We start from the raw sequence: 19,729 nt of genomic DNA on the forward strand, positions 1-19,729 counted from the left end.
GCGCCAAAAGCTCGCCGTCTGAAACCACGTCTACTTTTCGCGCAAGGCGGAGCGGAGCTGAGCTGGCGCAGTGGAAGTTTGGCTGCCTGGCGCACATTACCAAAACCTCACAATCAGCACAAACGGTGCCAATCTCCTTTGATCTGACATCAGCTGTGACGGGACAGTTGATATGGAGATATATGTATGTGCTGATTGTGATTGTAGCATTGAATAGTGTTTTTTGTCAGTATTTATTGCATTGTTCATGTGTCTGACATTCCGGAAGCCTGCCTGTGAGGTTTTGGTGACGTGTCCGCACTGCTCGCCGGTCTCCGCTCCGCGCCGGTCTCCTGAGCTCCGCTCCGCCTGCGGCAGTAGACCTCCATGTCAGCTGTGTAAACTTTCATTACGCCTTCACGCAGCGCATTTTAAAGGCAAGGACAGGGGCTCATTTGATTGGTTAAATGTGAATCGGCTGTGTCAAACCCACTCCATGCCTTCTCTCCTCCCCTCCGCCGGTAGGAGGGATGGCGGAGTACTTGCGCCACCGAGAACGGCGTGCCAAACTTGGAAAATCCGCCTGGCCACACCCAGTTGGCGAAGCGCATCTGCGCTACGCCCCCGCCTCGCCTGGTCTGCGAAACTAGAGCCCAAAATGTGATTTAGCTTTCACTGACTCATTGGATTCATTCAGAATTCATAATCAATCCTCAGAAATGTCATCACCCCAAAATCTAAAAAAACAAAACAAAACAAAACAAAAACAAACAAACTCCAATCACACCTAGTAGCCTAAAAAAAAAATCCAATTTAAAATATTACTCTGCCTTTCAAATGCTCAAGTTCATAATGGCTGTTGCTAGCATAATTAGTCAAATAATGGAGGAGGTGATTTGTACACAAACTGTACTTTCTACTGCACGACTGAGAAAATGTTAACAGGAGAAAACCAGCGATAGCCTTGTGTAAGAAAATGTTTCTAATGAACGAGTAAGACACATCACAACCAAACATGTCAGTCTCATTTAATTTATTTCAGTGTATTTCATCATGTTTCAATATTTCTGCATCAACAATTCCCCTGGAACACGGAAAATGGTAAATTATAATGGTTTTGATCACTCAGGATGTTCTCTAGATTTTGGACAGGCATATTTTGCACTCTACCATTTTGATCAGGCCCAATAAAACCATCAGAGGTAAGTTGCCCGTTATTGTTGCAACAGTAAGCACTCCAATAAAATGCGGCAACCCTAACCCTGTTGTTAATAGTCTGAGCTCCAGGAACCACCCCAGTGACGACAAAGGCCTGGGGGCAAGCCTTAAGGATATTAACCAGGTTTTCCTCATGTCGAGACCAATGTCCACGGTTAAAGGTGCGGTCCTGAGGGGCAGCGTTGGTCAGGGTGAAGGTGGCCTTCATTTTATCTTCAGTGGAAGTGTGTCTCACTGGGTAGAGGTGGCCCTTGTCATAGTTATTCACTGTCATAGGGTTTGCATAGTCAGTATTTTTAGCCTGGTTTTGACCAATGCCCCTGAGGCCTCCTCTCATGCACCGGCCTGGAAAACCATCCAGCTGCAAACAACAAGAAACATAATGATAGTAGTTATACTGTGAATGTATGTATATGTTGTATGTTTTAACTCTTTTAACTGGTAGCTTCACCCAGGTCATCAACCATGCCTTAACCATGCCTTAAAATTGCACACACACACATACACACACACACACACTCACACACACAGCAAGATTATTATAGTTTTGCATTTTTCATTTGTTGTGACTTTTTTCATAGTTTTTTTCAAGTTGAAGAGCAATACATGTTGTTCACGTGATTTTGAGGAGGGTTAAGACAAAGCTACTGGTAGTTCTGTGTTATTTTGTAATACAGTTATAACACAGCATTATACAAAGTATAATTACATTAAATTATTATAGTACAAATATTGTTTGTTGTGCCAGTCAAAGACAATTTCATCATACATGATGCATCATAGCTTATTGCATAGTGGTGGAACCGCCTGTCATGCAGTAGATGCCCTTTTTCCCTGCTGCCCTTCAAATCACAGATATGAATATGTACATATACCACGCCCATTTGATCGGTGTGCCTAGGGCTAAGCTAGGCTAGTGGCAACGTTTCCTGTCTTGGTTCCTCTGTATTCAGCCAGTGTGTGTGTGTGTGTGTGTGTGTCTGTGTGTGGTCAAGAATTTATACGTTTTTAGTACATTGAGATAAAACAGCTGATTGCTTCCACCACTGTGTGTGCATTTATATATACAGAACGTAAGTAAATTATATCTTTAAATGCTATAAACTAATTTTATTTTTAATCTATCTATCTATCTATCTATCTATCTATCTATCTATCTATTTATCTATCTATCTATCTATCTATCTGGTTTTTAGTACATGGAAATAAAACAGCTGATTGCTGTGTGTGCGTATATATACAGAATGTAAGTAAATTATATATTTAAATGCTGTAAACTAATTTTATTTATTTATATCTATCTATCTATCTATCTATCTATCTATGTGTATATACATATATATATATATATGTGTGTGTGTGTGTGTGTGTGTGTGTGTATCTATATACATACACACACACACACACACACACACACACACATATATATATATATATATACACACATACACATACATATATATATATAGTTGAGAAATAAGCGAGTTATGATTTATTTTAATTGTACAGGCATTGACAACAATGGGAGGGATGCCCCCTTTGCAATGGCCGCCGCGTAAGCACGTCGCTCACCGTACTAAAACAGCGTGATGATGTATCTAGCTTTCTTTCTATATCTGTGCTTCAAACAGCCTGGGAGAGGTGTTTTCACAATCCTCTTCTGAAGGTGGACTTGTGTGTGCTGATTTTTTTTTTTTTTTTGGATAGATTATCAAATACGATACAAGTTACAGCATACCAACCTGCATGTGAAGTTTGAAAATAGCATTGTTAATAACAATATTTAGCCTGATTCCCGGTGCTTAACTTTTAGCATCAATAAATAAAGTGAAACATGTCTGAAAATCAGTGAACACATGAGGTTAAAGTATCAATACCTCTGGCTCGATTTTCCAGCTCTGACTTCTGTTTGTGTTCCCATGGTCAAACAGATAGGCAGAGTAAACTGGGATCCTGTTTGTGGTATCATAGAATGTAGCATAGTAGAACCCCGGCTGGCTCTGAAGACATTGGCATATCTGCTTGTAGCGGTTGTTGTTTCGGAAGATGGTCGGTGGGTTGCCATTGAAAAAAAAAATTGCACACCTTGAAAAAGTGCTCACTTCTCCCTGGGAGAGCACAGGGAAGAGCACCAGAAAAATGATGAGGAACATTTTGTCTGAATGCAGGTGGAGAGCTGTTGCAGTAAAAGACCGACCCTGGGTTTATATCAGGGGTGGACTGGCCATCTGGACGTTCTGGAGAATACCAGAACGGCCGGTGCTGCCAGTTTTTTTTTTCCTCCTCTTTTTGCTTGTCATCTACTGTTGTTCCATATCCAGACCGATAGGTGGCAACAATGCGCCGGTAGGCCCTTAGATGCGCAGGCTTACTCGCCACTCAGCCGTGTCAAAGGTACTCATGGTAGTGTATGCAAGTTGAGATGACTAGAGAGAGACCATGGACACCACTCGTGTTGCTAATCCTAAAAAAGGGAAAGGAAAGGGTGGGGCTGAGAAGGTAAGAGAGAAAAAAAAAAATAGGCAGTTAGAGAGCGAAGCATCCAAATGTCGGAAGCTGAAAGAAATGTTTGCCAGCGGCAGCAGCGCTGCAAGTACCAGCAGCTGTTTTGGAGGCGGCGCCGACGGTTGTGAGAGCCAGAGCGCTGTCTCAGGGGGCTGACTCAGCTGAGGCTGCAGCCGCAGCACAGGGAACAGATAGATGAGGGACAGATGCATGAGCTGGTGGAAGTTCCCCAGAAAAGCGCATGTAAGTATGAAAGGAGGATAATGAGTGTTAAATGCAAGGTATTGGTAATCTGATGTTATATTATTTTAGGTTGCTACGTTTTTATCTACACTCAGAAATTTACCAAACTATTAGCCTACAGTAGTTACAGCTGTTTAGCTCTAAACAAAATATTAACATGCCCCAGCAACATAAATGCAGAAGAAATATTTATTTAAGTAGTTCAACTGTTTTTTTTTTATTATTATTATTTTTTTGGGGGGGTAGTAGTAATTTTTGCAGAAACTAATTAAGAGTATTAAGAAATGAACCCATTTTGAGAATAGACAATTCAATACATAAACCCTGTGTTTTTAATCCATTCTTTCACTTGTGTATTTTGAGACCCGTGTCTGTGGCTGATGAGTTTTCGTGCATCCGTTGTTTTGGGCCGGGCTTAGTCAAAGTCCAGGGCTGTTTTTTAGTCCCAGTCCGCCCCTGCATATTTATGTACATTTGGTTCATCCACTGGCCTGTTTTTGATGAGTTGACCAGCTACATCTACACCATGCTATCTAGTGCTCTAATTTGAATTTACTCTGAGTCACTAGGCATGTGGTTTTACCAGCTAATTGGAACATGATTAAAAAAAAAACAAAAAAAACTTCAGTTTAATATTTTGCACCCTCAGTTGAAATTTGAATGGGGGACCCATAACACCTATGCTGTTTTTCATTGTAGCTGCACTGTAGCTACAAGTAACCCCAAATTAGAATAGAATAGAACAGAATAGAATAGAAATTTTTTGTCACTGTTAAAACAATGAAACACAGTTTAGCAGCTCCAGCATGACAGCAGCATCATAAATAAATAAACACACTTCAGAATAAGACAAAAAGTAAAATAGACAATGAAAATGCCTACAGTAGAATAAGTTAAATAGATTAAAAGTGCAAATCCTGCAGATATTCAGTCCCGGACATCAGTCAGTCCTCAGTGCTCAGTGTTAGTGTTAGGGATGGTGGCAGTAACAGCTTGTGGGAAGAAACTGTTTTTCAATCTGTTTGGTTTGGATTTTATTGTCCTGTATATGACAGAATTGCTGTTAAACCTGATGAAGTGACACAAGTACAGTTGGAAAGTTGACGTTTGATCTCAGACATATAATCATCTCCCTTAAACATAATTAACTGTGCTTGTCATATAAAGATGGCAGTGCCCTTAGTGAAGTGTGCAGGCACTGTTCATGTTATCTATCAGTGAAATTTGAATTTACTCTAAGTCATCATGTAAATGTGCCACTACTGTACCATGCTGCCACTTTTGCCACTGTTTCATCTATGTCAGCACAATAAATAAATGAAATGGGATTTTATTGAAAATATGCGGGGCAAAAATAAACAGTAAATAGCTGGGTTTCAGTCACGTGGTTATGATGACGCGCGAAGGCAGCGCAATTTCAGATGGAGGGCAGGAAGTAAAAATGGAGACAACATCTATGGAGGAAACCGTCGCAAGAAGTATGTATTGTAGGGATTTAGATCCAGTTTCAAAACAAAGATACACGCAATTAATTGCCAAATATATCGGACGAGACCCGTACCTCATGAAGATGAGCGAGTTTTCAACAGACCTCAAAGATTTGCCGACAGTTGAGGCTGTTGACATTACAAACTATCTGGTCCTTCAGACTTCATACTACACAAAAGAGCAGATGAAAGCCTATAAAAGTCTGGAGGCATATAACTTTTTTGTCAGCGGGTGGGTCCACAACCTCGGAACCAAACGGCTCCACGATGATCATCGTTTGGTCTTCGCCAGGGTGAGTGTTTGTTCTTATAGTGTTTATGTGTTAAGATGCTAGCAGCTAGCAGCGGCTATAATGTCAACAAACATGCAACACAACTTAACGACGACGTTAGCCTGACAGTCGTTTATGTTTCAAGGTAAACCACTCTCTGAGATCAAGCGAAGCACCTCTGAAGACCTGGATTATTGCAAAGGAGGATGGAGAAGTCATTGCAGCTCATTGCAATTGCATGGCAGGGTAAGTAATTTACGTAGGCTAGGATGTTTACCACGAAATCACACACACACACACACACACACACACACACTGCCAGTGTACTTCAGAACCAGTGAGGGAAAAACATGTTAATTGATGTAAAGTGCTATTCCATATTAGTATTACTAGGCTATATTGCACATCATCAAAAGTGCTGATATAGATTGCACGTTGCCCCTGGTGTAGATTGCATTTGAGGTTTAAAAAAATGTCATATTGTATTCTATTCACAGACTATCAGAATCGTGTTCTCATGTAGGGGCAGTTCTTTTTTCCATTGAAGCTGGGGTAAAGATGCGAGATACAGCTTCCTGCACAGCAGAGCAGTGCAAGTGGCTGATGCCATCACATGTAAAAAAGGTAGGGTAACACGTTCACAGCATACCAAATGTGGGACAGAGAATGTTATTTTTGGGACACTGTCTAACAGTAGGCTAAATTATGATGTTAATAAATTAATGTTTATATTGTGCCCCTTTGGTTTCGTTTTTGCCCTGGTTAATTCATTAGGACACAATATACAGTAGACAAATAGATTGCTTGTCTTTGTCAACATTTCATTGTCTTTGGGGATTTGAGGGGATTTTCTTCATATTCCATCATACCTAATATCCCCTCAGTGCACTCTTCTATTCTATTCTATTCTATATTCTGTCTAAACCTGTGTAGCTTGTGACATTGTGGTAAGTCACAATTTCCCAGTTGGGCAAAGAGGAGCTAAGACAGCAAAGACCCACATAAACACAGTTTGGCATCTCAATCCTGTGATGATGGCCTTACTTGTTTTCCTCACAGCCATCGGATAAACGCCAGATTTATACTGCATATGAATATGTTATGGACCACAGAAATGTGGACTTAATGATCTTCTTTGTGTTAACTTATTTTCAGATTCCTGCTGTTCCAGTAGCTCTGATCGACTTCTCCTCGGCAAGATCCAAAAAACAAAAGCTTGACCGTTCCATTGATGGCAGAACAACTGAAAATAAGGTTGGGAAATCACTTCCATGCCCAAGAGTGAAGAGAGGGTCAGAAACATATGCTAGGTTTTTTGAGACCTTAAGCAAAAACTGTCCAAGGAGTGCAGCACTGATGGCTAGGGAGCCTTACCACAAAGAATTCATCCCCAAATCTACCATGCTTCCTAAAACTGTTCTTGAGTACAGAACACCAGAGACTATGCAGCTACCCCCCAAAGAGCTTGGAGAGCTATGTCAGAATTTCCAGCTAGAAGAGCTCACCCCGTCCCAGGTCCAGGCTGTAGAGAGGGCAACTCGAAGTCAGAGTGCAAGCAGGATTTGGTTTAGGCAAAGAGCTGGACGCATTACTGCCTCTAAGCTGAAACAAGTTCTTAAGACCAACCCCCAGGAACCATCCAAGAACTTGATCAAGGCCATATGCTACCCAGAAGCATATAGGTTCACCACAGCCGCTACAAGGTATTTAGGTTTTGAATTAGGGTAAGGCAGAGGTAAGATTTTGGGGTATGAGGCTGTCCACATTTAGAGCTGTAACTAAAAAAGTGTTCTGTGAAGTGGGAGGAAAGTCCATACCACTATAACTATAAAGCTGTGGTCCATACTCTGCCATCTACTGTAGGCCTTCTTCAGTTAGAACAAATTTTTACTGTTTTCATAGTTAACTCATGGAATGGACAGCCCTGGAGGGTCAACATTAGTTATAGGGTTATAAGGCTAGGGTTATGCAGGAGTAGGACTAAGTATAGGGGTTAGGGCAGTGTTTCTCAAACCACCACTTAAGCAGGACCACTTAAGCAATTGAAAAAATCTTGCAGACCATCAAGGCGATTTAACATGTGATATATACCCACCCTCTTAAACAGGAGTAGAATAGAGGCCATTTAAGCCTTTTGGCACCATGGCACAATGATTGTGGAGCAGAAAAAATGAAGTGGTTCACCTGCTGACAACTGAATAGGAAATGGAGTGGCTGTTGGCCACTTTGCATGAATGAATATGAGTGAATTGGGCATGATAATGGCACTATCATTCATCATATTTTTCTTGATGACTTTTCACCACATCTGCTTGTGGACCACAGTTTGAGAAACACTAGGTTAGGGTAATGGCATTTAAATCACTGAACTGGCTCTACATATCCAATACTAAGTAATAATTTCCTTTTCATGTTTTGCCTGTGTACTGTTTACAGTTATGGATGCAAACATGAAGCACAAGCCAGAGGAGCATATGAGAAGCTGATGGGTCGGGAGCATGCAGGCTTCTCATGTATGGACAGTGGTGTCTGGCTGAACCCCAAGTGGCCATTCATGGGGTCCTCCCCTGATGGGATTGTCACTTGTGACTGTCACGGAACTGGCATCTGTGAGATTAAGGTAATATTACAGTCTCTGTTGTAGTCAACTCCCTAAATCTCGAGTCAGAGTCGAGTCTCAAGTCCCCAGTGTTCAAGTCTGAGTCAAGTCACGTGTCACCATAGAAGAGAATGCTTGAGTCTGAGTCTGAGTCAAGTCTAAGTCCTGGACCCGAGTACTACAACAGTAACTAGTGTCAGTGTTGTAGTACTCAAGTCGACTCGGTCTTGACTTGTATTCATTCTTGGCAGGTGGAGACATGGTCGGGCCATCGGTAACACTATTAGTGTTACACTGTTAGTGTTACCTATGACCCGACCTCTTTCCATAAGAATCAGTGAACTGAGCAAAAAGGCAGAAAATATATTTGCTAATTTATTGTTCACGTGTCCTTCTCATTGTGATTTTAGTGCCCACACTCTCACCAAGATGAGGCCAATCTGCGCTTGTGTGCCGGGGGAAAGGGCTTCTGCCTCATCAATGATGGGGATAATGTCAAGCTGGACCAGAGTCATGACTACTACTACCAAGTTCAGGCACAGCTTCACATTGTAGATGCTGAGTACTGTGACTTTGTTGTGTGGAACCGCAATGACATTTTTGTTGAAAGGATTTTGCCTGATCTTGAATTTTGGGATGATGTGATTCCTAAAGCTGAGTGCTTTTTTAGAAACAGCGTACTTCCAGAAGTACTGGGACAGCGAGTCACAAAGTTACATGTGTAATGTGATGAAAGGATATGAACTTAGGTCCAGGCACTCTTGAAGGTGGGCTGTGTGATATATTATATTCACAGGTTTTCTTCTATTCAGACAAATTAAACAAATGAGCTGTTCATACCTGCTTGACAGTTTAAACTGTGGCTCCAGTCTTCCTCAGAAGCATCATCTGACGTATTGCTGAAGCGGGCAAGCGGCACCATCATCCGACACCGTCAACCGCCTCCCCTCTCCACCTAAGGAGAGGGGGGGTGTGGCCGACCCGACAGACTCTGACAGGTCTGTCGGGTCGTCAGCAATACGTCAGATGACGCTTCTGAGGAAGACTGGAGCCACAGTTGAAACTGTCAAGCAGGTATGAACAGCTCATTTGTTTAATTTGTCTGAATAGAAGAAAACCCGTGTATATTGTAATAAGAGACAAAATGAACTTCATCAGTTGTGTGATGTATTGCTGTTATATCAATACTGTTGTATGACAATTTTGAATATTATGACCTGAGTGTGGTCTTTGTGAGTTCTGACTGTTGTATAATTTGCCTTGACATACTAGTTATTATATTCACATTATTTATCAGAATAACTTAATATCTTGTGAGAGCACCAATTGTTATTAAGTTGTATATTGAGTAGCACTACACAATTTGGAAATTGTGTACTGAAAAGATTAAATGCCATTGAAAATACAGAATAATACATGGTGGTTTATTTACAAGATCAGATTTTTCAACAACTGCTAAAATAACTACAAGAACATGGTATGCAATAATAAATTGGAATCCATTTCATTATATATAATACATATCGCCAGTACAATTGGACTAGTGGAGAAAAATATTACATTTGAAAACATATATACAAACTGATGTGTGTCAGGGCTCAGGTACTACTACTACTCCACCCTGTCCTCCTACTTATCATCATCATCATCATCGCCAAGCAGCAGGAATCAGGTACTGCACACTACTACTACTCCCCCCCCACTCACCCACCCCGCCCCTCCTGTGAGCCAAGCAGGTGCTCCAGACCAACATGTGTAAGGGCTCAGGTACTGGACTGATTGAATATCCCTCCCTTCTCTCTTCTTCTCCTCCTTAGTCCAATGGGACAACAGACTCCGAAAGATTGGACAAGACACAGCAAATAACCCCAATCTTGTCAATCAATGCTAGTGCCTCACCTGGTTTTGTTGCCATGTGTTCTATGGGCATAGCCCTGCTTTGCAGAATCTGATATTTTCTTCTGACTAAACCTATGACTCTCTCAACATGAATACGCAAATTAGCTATTTTTCTAGTTTCTGCCACCTCATACGCTGACAGCTGTTTTCTCCCCTTGGTGAATGCAGGTATCTGTAGTGTAGCACAGTAAAATCCCACACTATCACCAACATTGAACCCACGGTCTGCTAGGACAATATCTCCAGGTAACAGGTTTTTTAGGAGCCCACTCTCTACTGTGATCTGCTTATCACTGACTCTCCCTCCCCAGGCACGAGATATGAAAGTAACATAGCCTTGGGGTGCAACACCAATCAGAAATTTTACAGTATGGTGATGCTTGTAGTTGGACCACGTTTGTGCTTGGGCTAGTAAATTAGAGGGCCTCTCAATAAAAACTTCAAAACAGTCAACTATCACAGCAACTCTACGTCCAAATGCCTGTCTGAATGCCATTGGCATTGTATCTTGAAGTACATGTCGCTCTGGCCACTCAATTTGAAATTCTAACCTTTCATGAAGTATGTCAATAACTTTATGCCAAACTCTAGAAGCAGTGGACAGAGAGATCTTGAACCTGAAAGCTAAATCTTTCAGCGGGAGATTTAGCCTCAGCCTCAGCAAAACTAAAATGAACTGTTCAAATTTAGACAGCACAGACTTAGGGCCACAGGTGATGTAGGGCTTGCACAGCTCAAATATCTGAATTAAAACTAAGAAGTTCGGGAGCCCCGTGTAGAACTTTGTCTTGTCTTCGTTTTTTTCAAAGGACTCCTGGTTGAACTGTGTGTCCAGTGCCTTGGTCCGAAGATCTCCCAGCTCTGTTGTGTTCTGTCTCAGAACATCCTCCATCTTCTCGATGTCATCCATCGTTAGCTCAGTCTGGCATCCGGCATCTGCATAGCCTGCAATATAGCAGTGGGGAGCATAATTAGTTAATTCATGAATATGAATTATGTTAATTGTTGTGAAGTTATCTTTTTGACAACCTTTTTACAAACATGCAAGTTCTCTGGTCCAATTATACAGGATGTTCACAAAGTCTCTTTACAGTTTAAAAAATGTATTACAAAAGCAGTTGAGATATGTTTATCAGATTTGTTCTATGTATTTTTTTTTTTTTTATTTTTTTTTTTATACACTATCTAACCCTCCTAACCCATAGGTCCATCCCTGACAGACAGGCCACATGTTGTATGTGGCCTGTCTGTCAGGGATGGACCTATGGGGGAGGAAGACTATTAGGGTCTATTTTGAAAACCTAAATCGAGGTTTGCATAGATTTTCGGACAATCACATTTGTAATATTTAATAATGATGCTGGTTACACATCTTAGCACAATAAGTATCTTCACAATAATTTACCTTGATCATTTAATGTCCCGTTCCCACTGATGCCCTCTGATTGAGGGTTGTCAGCTGGCTGCATCAGTTCGGAGCTCTCGGCTGTCTGCTTCAGATCTGGGCTCATACCCGGGCTCTCAGCTGTCTGTTGGAGATCCAACATAGCCTCTGCACATTCTGACCGTCTTTGTTGGTCTTCTTTGAGCTTCATTCTCTTCTCTCTTTGAAGCGATGCCTCCGATTTGGGCTTTGTTTTTTGGTAACCGAGGCTGACCGTCGGAGCCCAGTCTACCGACTCAACGTCACCCAAAGCGCTGGGGCAGCCTAAAATGACCCAATGAAGTCCATATTAGACTACCGTGAACTTAATAATCATTACTAAATAAATGAATATTTAACAACAACATAGTGGTATATAAACACAGCCACAAAAACCAAGTTAGCTGGCTAACATACCTCTGACGAAGTGGTCGCTGCAGACACGGGCATTCGCAGACTCTGCTCCTCCTGACCGCAGACGTAGATTTAAAATCCACTGTTTTCGGCGTTTTTCTGTGAGCTTCTTGCATTTCTCGCCCTTGTGAACAATAATTTTTGGTACTCTATAAAATCTTTTTTCTTTTTCTCTGTTAGAACGGTTGGAGCAGCCGTACACGACACAAAATATAGGCATTTTTCACACAGCAGATCCTCAGTAACATACGCTAACGTAACCCACTTCACTTCCTGCCCTCCATCTGAATTTCGCGCTCTTTATACCAACTACTTTGGCACATAAACAAGTCATCTGGAGATCCTGTTGTATTCTAAAACAATTAAAGGGTTTGTTGGATTCGGGAATGATGAAAATTAAGTTCCCTGTGTAGCAGTGACAGGAAAAAAAAGAGAATCAAGTGTTGGCAAGTCTTTTTGGTTTCCTCCTTCAGCTCAGCAGAAATTATGTTTATGGAGTCTGGAGGGCCAACGGGCTCTTCTTCATTAGCTTCTAAAGCAAACCCTTGACTGCCTCACACACACATGCTGCAATTTGAGCTTTTCTCAGCGCTGGGTACAGTGGTACGGTTTCCCTGCCTTGTGAACACCGTGGTACACCTTTTGGACCAGCAAACCAATCCTGCCGCACAGATTGCACTGGTGTGGGTTCTCCGCCGTGGTGTCAGAGGAGTTTCCCGGCCTTGGCTGCAGTGGTGCGGTTTCTCTCCGCTGCGGCTGAGCTTGTGAGGTTCGAGAAAGTCATGTGTGGTTAAAAACTCCTATTGCACAGATCAAAGGCTGCACAACTGGGTGAAAAATATCCCCCCAGTGCTCACTCTGGTAGGGTTTACAGCCTGTGCGTGTGCGCTCATGTGCCCTGAAGTTACTCGAAAACATTTACCCCTCTCGGTACAGTGGTACGGCCGGTGACCCATGTGGACGGTCCTGTAGCCTTTCCTGCTGTTTTTAATGGAAACTAGGCGCTGTTGTGCACCCAAAACAGTGCTGTGTAATAATGTGCAATTCTTTTTCTCGTGTCCAGCCATCCTAAGGGACCAGAGTGTCCACTGCCAAGGGCTCACCACATGACTTGGCTACCACATCTTTCCATTTCCGACGCTTATTCTGAAACCTCTCCTCATGTTTATCAGAGAATATCTCCCACATTTACCAGAACTGAAAATGCCCCCTTTTGGCATGTGTTTTCACAGTATATATTTTAAGTGTCAAGGTAAGTAACTTATAAATAACATAACATGTTACTGATACTGAATTTTGTCATCATCAAAATCTTCACCATTATTATCATCATCATTATTGTGCAGTTTTACACAAGCTGTCATTAAAAACACCCACTTGCACATTTGTTGTGCACCAGTTTTGTTTGTTCATTGAAAAAAGAAGCAAAGAAATGCTTTTCAAAGATTTAATTAAAATACTAAAAAAAAAAAAAACTTCAAATGTAGGAATATTGATTTTTCTTAAAACCATTCACAGTTAACACAGTATATATCAATACTTTCATAAACAATATTTAAACTATTAACAACACATTTATTATTTATAACTATTAAACATTTTCAATACATTTAACAGTTTTTAGAGAACTTCTTCCTCATTTCCTGCAACCACTGGTCTTTTGGAATCGATTCAGACAGAGGGCAATACACTCTGCCTCGGTACTGGCTGTGCCCAGTGTCAGCGATGCGGAACTGGCCACACTTTTTACATGTGTTTGCCTGTACGGTTCGTCTGTAGTGCCTCTTTGGAGTGGCTCCAGCTTTCATGGTGGTGGTGGTGGTGGGCACACTGGCTTGTGGGTTGGTGCCCTGAACTACCGACATGGGGAGGACTGCTCGCACTAGACTTACAGTTTGTCCTGCTGGTCTGAGGATCTGAGGTGTCAGAAAGCGTCCTGGTGCCGGGGGTGTGGCAAACACTGGCACCCGGCATGGCATGATGACACACGGGAGCCGACTACAGGCCGTCTGCCTTATTTGTGCCTTACCTGCTGTGCTCTCTGGCAGCCGGTGCAGATGCTTCTGTGGTGCTGGCGTGGGCTCAGCAGGGAGCGCTCTTGCCTCCCGGAGAGGCTCTTTAGACTCAGGGAGGGCTTGAGGCAATGCAGCGCCCTGGACGCTCACAGAGAGTCCCTGCCTCTTGTGCCTTTTGTTGTACCACTGGACGAGGGTGTTCTGGTTCACGTCCACCAGCTTTATCTCTGTTCCCTGCATCACCTGGGAGTTACCAACTACAAGCTGCCTGATCTTATGATAGTCTCCCAGAATTAAGGACCACCTTGAATCCGCCCTCTTACGTTTCTTTACCGAGTTTGGGTGAAGATTGCAGAGTCGTAGAAAAATGTTTTCAACCAACCGGCAGCAGTCAGGCCACTGGGCAGGTGCACCTAACATGCAGTGGGTGGCGCTCTCCGCACTAGTTGTTGTTGCTGAGGGCCTCATTGCTCTGCTGAACCGTCCACTCAAAAGTCTCATCTGATGCCGCGCTGCGTAAACCACCCGCTGCTTGTCCCCTTGGTCCAGGCTCTCCCACAGTGAGACAACTGAGCTCGCCTGCTGGTCGCTGAGACACAGAGCGCTCTGATCCCGAAGCTCCACCAAGCACTCGGCGAGTCTGTCCACGTGCTGACATCCAGGAACGTCCTGCTCATCAACAGCCTTTACAAATGATGAAACGCTTTAGAAAAGAGCAATGTAAAACCCTCGCTGACACTTTACCGATGCAGTGGATTTACCCCTCCTATTATGTTGGGGTGAGTGTGAAATTCACATGATGATATGTTTTCAATGTCCTGTACACACTTTGTAATGCATCAGTTATAAATAACAAAAATCTGTACTTAGAAATAATATAAAGCCATTAAAACACCAAAAAATAATATTTCTTTCCAATTTTAGATCAATCAGTGAGATTTTATGGTGATTTGCATATTTTTCCATAGTGGTGTAATAGGAATACTGGATGTATAAGTGGGGGTGGGGAGGAGTTATGTTTTATTGAAACGGCTATTTAGGTCGTCAACAATGAAACATAAAGTACCTGACACATAAACATTGTTAACTTTGTTTAATTAGAATAATTTAGTGGAGTTTTAAACTGCTTACAAAAGATGTTTGTAAATTTGAACATAACAGGAAGGTTAATAAAATACATGTGCGCAGGTACTCATATCTGTATGCCTACGTATTACAAATTGATCAAGCTGACACTCACCATATCTTCATCTTCAGCTTCGGCTTGAATATCGACTCCGGCCTCAGAGGACGGACTAGAGGGCAGAATGGATGCCCTGGAGACCACTGCTGCTGGAAAAAACAAATTATTTACTCAAATTTCTGAACTTATGTGCGTACGGGTGCAAAAAAAAAAAAAAAAAAAAAAGAGAGCAGATAAGGAAACTGGAAATAAAACTGCCAAACATTTCCTCCTAGACTCTCCTAGCTCCGAGGCATTTTCAGCATCAAAGCCAAGACTTTCCCCAGCAACTTCTTGATTTCACTTTGAACATTTGGTCAGTCTTCAATATAACACATGCTCACAATAAACTCGGACAAATCACTCTGCAGCTGGATATTCTTCAGCTACGCAAACAGTGGCTGACAGAAGAGGGTGAACCGGAGGACACGGGTCACAGAAAGACATCTGAACTTACAGATTCCCTGGTAGTCCTCAGGTTCTGCCTTCAGCTGAAGAGAAAATGTGTCGGTCACATCTTGGGAGTCCACATTCTCTTCTTTCTTGGTTTGGAGCAGGAGCTGTTGATCCCAGGAGTCCTGCTGGTGTGTGTGCTTCTCCTCCAGGCCGCTGGAAACACCACTCAAAGGATCTGGGACAGAGGGGAAGAGGAGAGAGGGAGACTTTTAAGAGCCCAAGAATAAAACTTATCCTCCTTGTGTGTAAATGTATGACACAACACATTCTGGGGGGACTTGTAAATACCTGTTTACAATTATTAGGTTACTCGGAAACTGTACATTTGTTCTGACAGTATAATCTGTGTTCTCTGACAGACAATAACGTCATGTCAGAGGTTGATTTCCACCAATTTTATAACATCTGCATAGGCCATAGGCCAGGTGCATGTGGGCCAGGTGCATGTGGGTGCAGCAGAGAGGAGCACCCAAGGTGAAATTGCAGTGGGACCATTATAACAGTCGTAAGAATAATTAGGGCCCTTTAAAATCTGTTTTATTTTTTCCTAAATTCCATTTTTTCCGTTTTAATTTTTGGGAATTGCGTTTTTTACCCTTTATTCTTATTTTACTACCAAAAAAAGAGTGTGTTTTTAATGTTAATGACTAACATGCACACAAATGAAACAGAAATTACCTTAAATTAATTGAGGTAACAACTAAACAACACTTTATTTATTTATTTAACAATTATGTTGTTATAGCAATAAAAGGTGAAAATGATATGTTATTAATGATTGGGTTAGATGATTAATGATTGTCAAAAATGACAGGAGAATGCATCAGTAATTATATGAGGAATTATAGGGCCTTAAATAATAAGAGCACTATTGAGGAAATTAAAAAAAAAAAAAAAAAAAAAAAAGCTGAAATTGTGGAGGGCTGCCACAGAATTGTGTTTATGGGAAACACAAGAGGAAACGGGTGACTAACATTTTAACGTACAGATGTGCTCATACTCCGGTTCTGCCTTCAGCTGGAAAGACGACGAGCTCGTCCCGTGTTGGAAATCCACATCCTCCTCTTTCTCGATTTTGAGCAGCAGCTGTTGATCCTGCTGGTGTGTTTGTCTCTCCTCCAGGTCACTGGAAACACCACTCCAAGAATCTGGGAGAGGAAGGGAAGAGCAGAGAGAGAGTTTCTGGCACAACACAAACACAAACACACACACCTCTCGTCATTTTGAGCCACAGTGATTGACAAATTCAAATGCCGGTAACATGTGGCAGTCAAAATCCTACTTGGACTATCACTCAAAAAGTTTTTTTTTTTTATCATGGGTATCACGGTGATGCAGTAAGGTGACTTGTTGTTTATATTTCTTACCCAACACGACCGGAGACACCAACACATCTTCGTTCTCAACTTTCACCACAAAGCCTTGTTGCACTTTGCAGAGGCGGCTGTTGTCCGCCGGCTCCTCCTTCATGCTGGTAGAAATTCCCTCCGTCTCTGTGAAATGCCGTCTTCTGCTGGAGCTACAGTGGTTTGGACGAAAAGCATGGGTTAGTAAAATCCTCTAAACAACACATCTGACAGACACATGTCTGTCAGATTTTTTTTTTTTTCTTCAGGTTAAGTAACACAGCAGTCGACCTTTTTCCTGTTGCTTCAGCGCCACAGGGGGTCACTTTTGCTCTGATTTTTAAGGAAAAAGATCCAGAAATATTGATGATGGAGACCATAGCCAGTGTGGAGGAAAGTCTGTCATGATTCAGGAACAGTTTTTACTTCCGAGAATAACTTGACTAAAACCAGCCACTAAAATACAGATAGTCAGAATTAGATCAGTGGTGTTTTACACTGTCCCTGTTTTTTTTTTCTATTCTTTCCCCTCACCTATCCCTTATTTAATGGAAGGAAAGGTGGAGAAAGAGGGAAGAGAGGAGAAAGGGATGAGAAAAATAAAGGTAGAAAGAAAGGAATAGAGGACAGGGAAAAAATAATAAAATAAAATAAAAACTGATAATTAAAAAATACCTCTCCTGGAGGGGTGGGATCTGTTCTTCCGGATACCGAACACCCTCCAACAGGCCAGCAGCCTCCTACGGGCCTGGTAGCAGCCAGAAGCAGATGGATGCAATGGATGCAATTACTCCCACAAGGAAAGGGGAGGAGGAAAAAAAAAGGAAGAGAAAAATAAATACATATCAAAAATTAAATAAATGAAACCCTTTTTCTCCTTTTTCTTCCTCAGTTTTTTTGGTTTCTCTTTCTTTTTCTCTACCCCTCTCTGTCCTTGCCTGCCCCCTACCCTCACCATACACACACACACACACACACACACGCACACACACACACACACACACACACACACACACACCAAAAGTAAAACTACATTTGATTTGCTTTCTTATTTTTTTTTTTTTCTTATTTTCTTTGTTGTTTTGTTTGAGTTACTGTCTGGTTTTTCTCTCTTTCCACATTTGTACAGTTCTGTCTTATCCCTTTGTAATATGTCTTTCTAATGTTATCACATTATCTGCACTCAACTTGTTCACCTTTCTTTCACTAATAAAAAAGAAAAAAAAATACATTGGTAGACACAACAAATACAACCAAAGATTTAGAAAGGACCTGACCTATAACAGCAAAGGCAAAGTGCCACTGGCTCCATTTAACTCTCCTAATAACCTCATTTTTTTTTTTTTTTTTTTTTTTTTTTTTAATTTTAATCACTTGGGGTCAATTTGAACCCAGTAATTTAAACCACCAGAAAATGATTACAATAAAAATTGTTAACCAGGTTTATGTGACAGGTATTTTATAGCCATAATAGCCAATAATAAAACATCCACTCAACTCCACTTATACGTGAAAGCTCTTGTGGAAATCATGTTTTCCTCTCCCAAATATCACATTAACTCTTAGTGGCTCTTTCACTGTGTGGTTATGTATAGGGAAGTTTTTGGATGATTATAAATGACAAGTTACAGTTCCTCAATGTCCAAAACAACTCAAATGTGTGTACAGTGTTGATATTTCTTAAATGTTTTCTACCGCTAAAACAGTCTGGGTCCAGGACAATGAAATCATGTTTGCCCATGTTTGTCTTTGAATGTCATGTATTTGTTTCAAAGGTGCTATATAAATGAAGTTTGATTGATTGATTGATTGATTGATTGATTGATTGATACAAAAATCGACTAAAACTGAGTTATCAGGGACTTTAAACTGGCAACACAAGCTTATTAAAGAATTTATAAATAACCAGTGCAAGCCAAAGCTGTGTTATTGAAGTTCCGCATCAGCGCAATCCACTTGGGCCGTATCTGGCTTTTGGAAAGGGCGCGCAACGCCCCCTACTGGCCGAAAACACCGAGCCACTCTTTTAAATCAAGCTCGGTGAAATCAATGAATTACAAGCACCGGGGGGTGTTCACCGTTTCCACACAACGCAGAGGGAAATTATGCAGCATTAGATAGTGAACAGTGGCTGATCACTGATTTGTTTTCAGGTCAACATGCAGAAAATTGTGTTGCTGCTACAAAACAATAACCTTATTAAAAACAAACAAACCTTACTGGTGTCGCTGCAATCCACAACCACGGTCGGTAACTTTTTTTTTTTAACGCCTTTTGGGTGTTGCAAACATTATTAAACACTTTTAAACTGCGCGATCGTGCAGGCAGACACATCCGTCTCCATCCAATATTGGCGCTCCATTGTCTCCCAGGTGTTTACAACTTCCTGTAACGTAAACTACCACCAAAATGGCGTAAAACAAACAAACAAACAAAAAACATCAGGGATCAGTTTACGGCCAAGCTGCCAAGGCTTGCCCAAAAACCCAGGGCCATGTGCGTTTTGGTGGCTCCAATCAAATGGCTGTGTTTTTACCCTGCTTTCCACTGAAGACCATGACTGACACACCAGTGATGCGTTGTTAATGACATTTTGTCCATTTTGTCATAACAGGCAGAGTTGATGTATCTGTGTGGGGCAAGAACCAGGA

At 41.7% G+C, this 19,729-nt stretch overlaps 1 long non-coding RNA gene across 1 annotated transcript; it reads left to right on the forward strand.

Moving 5' to 3' along the window:
* Nucleotides 1-825: 825 nt before the first annotated feature.
* On the forward strand, nt 826-18,760 carry LOC115377065 (uncharacterized). Its single transcript, XR_003929877.1, has 3 exons — nt 826-916; nt 3,059-3,064; nt 18,747-18,760. It is a non-coding gene; the product is annotated as an uncharacterized LOC115377065 (long non-coding RNA).
* Nucleotides 18,761-19,729: the final 969 nt, after the last annotated feature.

This window comes from Myripristis murdjan, chromosome 18 (genome assembly GCF_902150065.1).
Source record: "Myripristis murdjan chromosome 18, fMyrMur1.1, whole genome shotgun sequence".
Taxonomy (NCBI): Eukaryota; Metazoa; Chordata; class Actinopteri; order Holocentriformes; family Holocentridae; genus Myripristis; species Myripristis murdjan.